This window comes from Chiloscyllium plagiosum, chromosome 3 (assembly GCF_004010195.1).
Source record: "Chiloscyllium plagiosum isolate BGI_BamShark_2017 chromosome 3, ASM401019v2, whole genome shotgun sequence".
NCBI lineage: Eukaryota > Metazoa > Chordata > Chondrichthyes > Orectolobiformes > Hemiscylliidae > Chiloscyllium > Chiloscyllium plagiosum.
The window spans coordinates 76,917,110-76,926,418 of NC_057712.1; the positions used below are offsets into that span (position 1 = coordinate 76,917,110).

The 9,309-nt window shown below is 39.6% G+C and overlaps 1 protein-coding gene and 1 long non-coding RNA gene across 4 annotated transcripts in view; one reads left to right on the top strand and one right to left on the bottom strand.

Annotated features, from left to right (window-relative positions):
- LOC122545831 (heparan sulfate glucosamine 3-O-sulfotransferase 5) overlaps nt 1-9,309 on the bottom strand; it is a 252,870-nt gene that overhangs the window by 58,218 nt on the left and 185,343 nt on the right. The window lies entirely within an intron of this gene.
- Nucleotides 1,578-9,309, top strand: part of LOC122545859 — an 11,827-nt gene continuing 4,095 nt past the window's right edge. The window contains exons 1-2 of the long non-coding RNA XR_006310616.1: nt 1,578-1,648; nt 7,104-7,150. This is a non-coding gene — a long non-coding RNA (uncharacterized LOC122545859). The remainder of the gene's footprint in view (nt 1,649-7,103; nt 7,151-9,309) is intronic.

Consider the following 9,309-nt stretch of genomic DNA (forward strand, 5'->3'; position numbering starts at 1 on the left):
TGGTTTACTCCCACAATCCAAAGATGTGCAGGTTAGGTTAATTGGCCATGGTAAATTGTCCATTGTGTTCAGGGGTGTGCAAGTTAGGTGCATTAGTCAGGGGTAAATATAGGGGAATGGGTTTGGCTGGGAATCTGTTCAGAGGATAAGTGTGGACTTGTTGGGCCAAAGGGCCTGCTTCCACACTGTAGGGATTCTATGATAAATTTCTCATAACAAGATTATTAATTAACCTCTTTTCACAGCACATCGTCACATCTAGGATAGCCTGTTGCACTGTTAGTTCCTCAACTAAAAAAAAACTTGTACACTCTGCAAAAATTCATCTACCACAGTGCTATTGCTAATGTGGTTTATCCAGTCTGTATACAGATTAAAGTCACCCATAATTACTGCGGCATCCATACTGCATGAACTTCTAATTTCCTGTTGACTGCCATCTCCTACTTTAATACAGTGGTTTGGAAGCCAATGGACAACTCCCAGTAATGTTTTCTGTGTCTTGTTGCTTCTTAGCTCTACCCAGGCTGTTTCCACATCTAGATTTATGGTGCCAATATCCTTTCAGACTATTGCATTGTTTACATTTTTCACTAATTGTGCCAGCTCATTTCCTTTTCTGTTTTGCCAGTCTTTGCAAAAGATTGAGCACTCTTGGATATTCATTTCCAGGCTTTTGGCACCCCTAAGCCATGTCTCTGTAATCACAATTATATCATATCTTATTATAACTATTGGCATTGCTAATTCATCAACCTTATTACAACTGCTCTATTTATACTATTGTTATCTATAACATCTATAGATTTGCTTTTCGGATATTTTAAAATGTTTTTGTACTATTCCCTATTTGCTGCTAGCTTTTCTTTCCTTTGCTTTCCACCTTGCATTTCCAATTTTGCTTCCCTCACTCATCTCCCTGCTCAGATTTCCACCCCTCTGCCATTCTAGTTTAAACAGGGTTGATATACAGGATTTCAACAGGACTTTGTATCTTTGTCCTCAGGTAATTAGCCTGGGCCTCTGGATAACTAGTCCAGTGACATTACCACTCTTCCACCACTTTTCACTTGACTGAGCCATGTTTACTTTTACCTTTGTGCACCAGTCAATGGGATCCTTACTTTGATGAATTTTCTGGGAAGGTGGGTTTTATTATTTCAATTTAATCAAAAAATATTTTAGTGGGAAACCTATTGTTGCCTGCAGCAAAGTGATGCCCATTTGAAACACATTCAACTGTTAGCAGTTTTAGTTTCAGAATCTTTCACATCTGAAAATGTAGCATTACTTCATTTATTGCTTTTGCAACACCAATACACACACGATCTCAATCTTTACAATTCTAATTTTGCAACTGTAACCTCAGTTATGTGAAAACTTTACTGCTACAATAGAATGCTTGTTGACTGCTCAATCCCAGCTATTAAGAGACCTCGAGGCACATAAAAATGAATGTTAGTAAAACAAAAGGTCATTTTTCAAGACCAAATTCAGATGGAATAAATAGTTAAACATTCAATTTTTATTGCCTCCTGCCCCATTATGATTCAAGAGCACAGGTTTCATTTGGTGGTGCAGATGGTGGGAAAGGATAGAGCAGTTTGCAATCTGTATCTGCAGTTCAATGCTGGATGAATCTTATGAGGTAAGATTTATGCTGCTTTCAGGAGCTCAGCATTGTTTCAAAATAGCAAAATACTTCAAGGAAAGTTGTCCCTTCTGAAGTGGCAGCAATGATTGGAACTTTAGATAGCTGGAAGAGTACATGAGGCCTGGGCTTGCAATGACACTGGCAGCTCATTAAGCCATCATGAGATTTTCTTCTGCTTCTGGCCATCTCATTCAAAATGGTGTTCATACTGTCATAGAATCATAGAGTCATACAGCATGGAAACAGAACCTTCTGTCCAACCAGTCCATGCAGACCATAATTGCAAACTAACCTAGTCCCACCTGCCTGCACTTGGTCTATGTCACTCCAAACCTTTCTTGTTCATGTACTTATCCAAATGACTTTTAAACATTGTAATTGTATGTGTGTCCACCACTTCTTCTGGAAGTTCATTCCACACATGAACCATTTTCTGTCTAAAAAGGTTGCCCCTCACGTCCTTTTTAAATCTTTCTCCTTTCAGCTTAAAGATATGCCCCTGAGTCTTGAAATCCCACACCATAGGGAAAAGACACCTGCCATTCACCTTACCTGTACCCCTCATGATTTTAAAAACCTCTATAAAGTCACCCTTCAACCAATGCTCCCTATAACTCAAAACTTCCATTCTTTTTTGAATTTGGTATCCTGACCTCCTAACAGGCTGACCTGCTTCATTTCTTGCAGTAAGTATCCTGGATTCTCAGAGAATTAACTAATATATTACTCTCTGGACAAAAGTACAATGGTGTACATAACAAGGTGGCTAACATCATTGACCATGTGAATGATTAGAGAATAAAATTGCTTTCTGCTCATGCTTATATCAAAAGCAGAACAGGCTTGAAGGGGTGACTGTCCTACTCCTGCTTCTATTTTCTATGGTTCTATGACATTAATGAGACATTTTTAGATTGATCATTTGCAACTACATGGCCACTTGACATAAATAGTACCCTGCCTGGAAGAAGTTAATGAATTCATGAAAACAGAGTAAGAGAATCATGTGGAACTGAATAAACTCTGAGAAATGCCTGAACAAGCTGTCTGTCATGTGTCCAATGTAGCAATGAACTGCTAATGTCACCACAAGACACATGGAAGCACTCAGACACATAAAAGCTAAGTAATTTCGTCAACATCATAGCCACAGATAAGGCAGTGTTCCTAATAGAAAGCAGCTGCAAGGAAGGTTCAAATTGTTGGCATATCTCTGTCATGACATCAGGTCAAAATTGCAGTGATTTTCAAACACTGCAAGTCTTTCCATGGTTCAGATTCAATGACAGAGTTACCGTGCGTTAGTATTGATTGCATAAATGTCATTGCATGCTTACCAGCTTCCATCTTTATCACTTCCACAGTTTTATCCCTTGCCTTCTCATAGTGCAGGAACAATTGAATTCTCAGGAGGAAATCCATTACTTCATCATACAGATGCTCCCTTTAAATTCGCAGCATGGTTCACAAAGTATTCAGAAATTGCAGCTTCAAAACGATTAGAAATGACTATTATCCAGAGACATATTTCTGTCTGAAATCTTCCAAATCTTTACTAGCCTGGGAGATAGCAAGCATTGAGCTTAATGAAGAGCAAGGACTTGGGCTGATCTGGCATAATCCTGTCAAAGATGAATTTCACCTCCACTACATTTAAAGCACATTAAAGGCAACTTACTTTGGAAAATAAATGATCCCAGACGCTGAAATAAGTAATAAAAATTGAAATGTCAGAATATGTGCATTGCAGTAAAAACATATTGTAAAAATTGCAAGAAATACAAAACCTTTTTCCACAAAGACTTGCATCTATGGAAATTCCCCTACTCCAATTCAATAAGGACTGAAGAAGAAAGGAACAAAACCAAGGAAATTTCCAAATAATGCTGACATGGACTCTTGCAAGGATATCTTGATAGGATAAAGACTAAACTTCAGCACAGTTCAGTGACAGGTGCGAGGACCGCAATGCATAATTTTGTTTGCTGCTTCAAATGTAGGTATAATCCAAACTTCATGCTGCATGCTAACTTCAATCATTAGAGCAAAAATTGTGAGAGGCTAGAAACAAGTTAAAACTAGCCTACCCCACTTAAAACCAGCATGAACCACTTTAGAGGTGGTGATATGTACTGTTCCATATTGATTTGAATCTGAGAAAGACAGAAGAATGGCACAGTGTGGCAGGCTCCAAATTTTTCAAATATAACTCTAGAGGTCTTAGAACATGCAGTGGAAAGGGGGAGAAATGTCACCTGTTGAAAGATCAGAAAGGTTGCCAGACAAATGCTGCAAAAGAAATGGGAACAGATAGCCTTGGTAGTGAATGCCACGAGTCAAGGAGCTGAATTTCATGAACTTTACACAGTTGTCAGTGAGTGGATTCCTTCAACAGCCTCAAACTGCTGTAGATACATCACTCACCTACCAGCAATCTCCAACAATCACCTCACCCGCGCACACAGAACATTGCTGTGAGCCTCACATCTCACAACTTGCCCACACTTCCAGTTATTCAATTTTGACAGTTGCTATGAAGTTCTTGGGAAGAAACAGTCAGATATGCAATCACATTTAGAATTAGAGCTACATGTGTTGTGAAAACATGAATCCTCTTTACTTCCCTTCCTATTAGACTCCCTCTGCTAGTTTATAAATATACGGTACCTCAAGAGAACAAATGCATAAAGTAATTTTCAGTACACTACAGCTACATCTGCCAAACTGATTGCATGATACTCATTGACAATCTTGTATTTCTCTGAAAAGAAGTGTAGATAGTCAGCGGCAATCCTACCCCAGGTACCCTAGTGGGGTCAGACACAGCTGCATGTTCATCTTTAAGGAGGAGACTTAGACATTTCTGGCTATCAGCATAACAGCCATGCCTGAGGCCATGGCCAATGATTGGGTTATAACTTTAACAGATGATGTCACACTCATAGAGAATCTTCCTTCAAATATCTCACTTAACCCTCATCCTGCAATCTCTTTGGATTCACCAACTGCAAATAATATGTACCTCTCAATTACCACTTTCTCTGCTCATCCCAGTACACCTTGTGCCTCTTCTCTTTCTGATACTCAGGAATTGTGATCTGTCCAGGCAATGGTGGAAGGATAAGATATGGAACATCAAGGTGACAATGTTGAAGAATCACTTGTTCTCACATATACGCTGCCAACAGTTCAGTTAGTGACCGGACTTTAGAGGATAGCTTGGAGCTGAGTTCCAAGTGTGGCAAGAGACTGTGCGTGAGTGTTCTACAGCCAAGACAATGGGAATGGTAGAGCAGGTGCCTATTCTCCATGGAACAATCCAACTCATAAATTTTGTCGCAGAGAGCTCAGATGAGTATGCTGCAAGCTACAGATAAGGATGCACAATAAAATGCTTGGTGCATTGACATGCATTAATGTGACTAGCCCTTGTCCAATAGTCACTCCATGGCTTCTCAGGGTGGCTAAAATTCAAGTAATACTGCAGACCTCCACAGAATACAGCCACCATTTCTGTTGATAATAATAATAGATGGTATTGAAATAAATAAGATTTATGGAAAGCTTGACAGGGTACATGTGGATAGGTTCTTTTTTCCCAGTTGTGGGAAATTCTAGGACCTGAGGGTACAATCTCAGAGTGAGGGATCAACCATTTAAGATGGCGAACCGGATGAATTTCTTCTCTGAGTGTGTAGTGACTCTGTGATATTCTTTACCACAAAGGGCTGTCACAGCTGGGTCATTGAGCATTAAGCATTTTCAAGGCTGTGATAGGCAGATTTGTAATCAGTTAGGGAATCAAGGGTTCTGGGGAAAAGGCAGGAAAGTGGAGTTGGGATTATGAACTCAGCCATGATCTCATTGAATGATGGAGTAAACTCAATGGACCAAATGGCTTATGTGTGCTCCCATGTTGTATGGTCATTGATCTACATGATAACCTGCTTAAGGTCATACAGTGCACCTCCCAGATTTTGAGGGCGTGGAATCCCAATGCACTGTGCAACATCTCAGCGTTGACATCGAGAACCTTAAAAATGATGCACATCAAGGTGATATAGTAATGTGTGTCATGTGAAAAACTATAATCGTTATGAAACCATGTGCTCAGATAGCATGAAATCTATTTAGCTTTCTTGGAATACAGGTCCTTTGTGAACAATCTTTGATGTGAGTGTTAAGTTCTTCAGCATATCTCACATCACTCTCTAAAGATGCCAGATATGTTAAACTACTTTGGAAACCATCACAGCTACGATCAGCAGCTCACCTAAAAGCAGTTAATGATACCTTCAAATAGCACTGATTGATAGGGGTGGGGCTTGAGAAGGGATATATGAGTTCTTATTGCAGTTTTACATATTGTAGATGTAAGAGGTTAAGAGACAATGAGAATTTGAGCATTTAATTCCAAAATGGCAGTATTGGCACCAAAAGAGCATTTCTTATTGTTTAACATTACAATCCGCTTAAATATATATATTTTTGGTGGACATTCATTTCATACATCACTAATTTCCTTACCAGTGGTTAGCGTCAGAAGTGTACTCACAGAGCATTGATGCCAACCTCATTTTGAAAGGAAAACAGCAGTCATGGCACTGAGGAGTTGGATGCAATGGTGCTGTATTTATTGGCCCAGATGCCTTCATAGGGCTTGCCTATTATTATTGCCCTTTCCCATTCATGTTCACCACTCACTGTGACAAATGAGAGCACAGCAGGCCTTTGGGTATTGCTCTAGATATTTCAGTGTGCCAGTACGGCAATATTGATCCCTTTGAGGAACATTTTAATTTGCAGTCAATCTGATTACAATATGGAATACTTTTTGAGCCAACTGATGATTATTGTCATCTCAAAATTGCAAGCAAGTACATTTACTTCAACCTCTAGCTTTTTTTTTTATCAAGCTTTTGTCTTATCCATGCCATTAGTTACATAAAAGCTATGTTATTGTTTTTCTGAACGCAGCAGCTGTAAGATATTCTCAGGTAATAAAATATTTTAAAATTGAGCTATTAAACATGCACTGTGAAGCATTCCCTACTAGACTGCAGTAATCCCAACCATCTAAAGGAAGAGACAAATTTCATTTTTATTGGATGATTTATTAGCTTATCACACCAGTGCATTAATTTCCTGAAACAGTGGTAGAATCAAGGTGTAGACCTGCAATTTCCTCTTGGCAAATTCCCACTGCCTGGGGATAGGAATAATAAGTGACAGACTCAGACGGATATGCAACTCTTGTAGATTTCAGTAGCTGATTATACTGTGATACTGGCAGAGGTCTGAGTGAGCAGGTTACTTGAACTTTGCCTCAATAGAAGTATGTGTCATACTTAAAACAAAGGGAGATGCCAACATTTCTTTTGAAATATTTTTGCCTGAAACTTTGTTTCTCACTACTGAAAATGTTTCTATGTCTTTTCATCATTTGCAGAAAGAAGGTAGCAGATGGTTGTCACTCCCAGGAGATGGAATCTAAAGGTATGCATTTTAAAAGACTATATTTCACTTTTACTTTTGTGCTTGCATATTATTTTTAAACATGTTCCTGACATAAATGCTGATTTTTCCCCAAATCTTAAGATAGATTTTGCATAAATTTTGCAGGGGTTAGTTCCCATACCAACATGAACAAAGTACTGTAGACAGTTCATCCTGGATAGACTTGCCAACTGGTATCATACTGATATCTGCAATCCAAATCCCTTTCTATGAAGTTCCTATTACAGGCAGCTGTTGCCACCATAATTTTTAGTGGGGTGCAGGGGCAGAAGGACCTGGGTGTAGATGTGTGTAGATCATTGAATTTGGCAGGACAGGTAGAGAGAGCAGTAAGTAAAACATGCAGTATCCTTAGCTGGGAGCATGGAGTACAAGAGCAAGGAGGCGGTTTTGAACTTGTATAAGATACTTGTTAGATGTCAGCTCACGTACTGTGTACAGTTTTGGGGACCACATTATAGGAATGATGTGAACACATTGGAGAGACGGCAAAAGTAGTTTACAGGAATGGTTCCAGGCACAAGGAATTTCAGTTGTGAAGATAGATGGAAGAATTTGGAACTATTTTCCTTGGAGAGAGGATGATTAATTGGAGAATTGATAGAAGTTTTCAAAATCATGAGTGGGCTGGATATAATAGATAGGGAGAAATTATTTCTGCTCATAAAAGGAACAAGAACAAGAGGGCATTGTTTTAAAGTGATCCGTAAAAGAAGTGAGGGTGGAGTGAATGGTTAGGCTGTGGAATGCACTGCCTGGAAATTTGGCAGAAGCAGGTTTAACTGAGGCTTTCAAGGCATTGGATGATTATTTGGATAAAAATAACATGCAAGGGCATTGGGGAAAAGCAGGAATTGACACTAGAAAATTATGCACATTTAACAAGCCAGTGCAGGCACGATGGGTTGAATGCCTCCTTATGTTCCATAACACTTCTGTAATTCTGAGAAATCCCTCACCTAGTATTATTCAATTCCTTTAAAGCAGGAGGGAAGAAAACTGGTGGAAAACATGATGAAAACCTAGAAATTCCAGTGCAACCCTTCATATTCTCATGTTCACTCAGAATGCCAAGTTGTCCTTTGGCTCCAGCAATGCTGCTGGACCTACTGTGGGTTCCCAAATTGTCTGAGTTCACTTTCAAGTTAAACCTGCTGGCCTTTAGATATTTTTAATCAACCTGTTCAGACAGGTAATGACCTTGTCTGGAGCAGATAGGACTTGAAACTGGATCTTCTGCCCCAGATGTAGGGACACTACCAATGCACCTCAAGAATCCTGCATGCTGGCCTTTGTGCCAAATTGTAGGGATCATTTAGAAATAGGTGGTACCTGGTAGCAGTATTTCAGGGAGCCCTACTGAGATGATAAATCAGGACTTAGATTTGGAAGGTTGGACGCAATTGCCAGTCTGTACAAGAACATTAAGATATCGAGCTCATCTACTGCTTCTTTGATGGCAGGCTCCAGGTTCAAATGGCAATTGAACTAACTTGCCATTTTGCATTCCAGTTATTAGTGCCCACATAAGGCTTACATGGCATGACCACCTGCCTCTTAAATTGTTGAAACAACTGTGTCCAATAGGATTTCCCCGGTAGTCCTCAAAAATGACAATGGGATGAAAAGGTGAACAGAACAGGAGCTCATACCTTGATTGGAAGTTGTTGACTGATTGAGAGAGGGAAGCAGAAACTTAGTGAAATGAAGTATCTAATTTTCACGAGTCATGAATTGTTTCTAAGCCTATAACACATGATTTAAAGAGATGAGGATCATATGCGAGGAACGTGATGGAGCATTAGACCCATTCTTTCCCTGCCTGTGGCATTTTACCATCTGAATTTAAGTTCACCTTGTAGTGAATGAGACCTGAGATGATGACAGAAATTCTGCTGTCTGGCAAAAATCCAGTTAAATGTTTCTATAGTTATATTAAAATGAAGAGTATTATAGAACATAGAACATAGAAGAATACAGCGCAGTACAGGCCCTTCGGCCCTCGATGTTGCGCCGATCCAAGCCCACCTAACCTACATTAGCCCACTATCCTCCATATGCCTATCCAATGCCCACTTAAATGCCCATAATGAGGGAGAGTCCACCACTGCTACTGGCAGGGCATTCCACGAACTCAC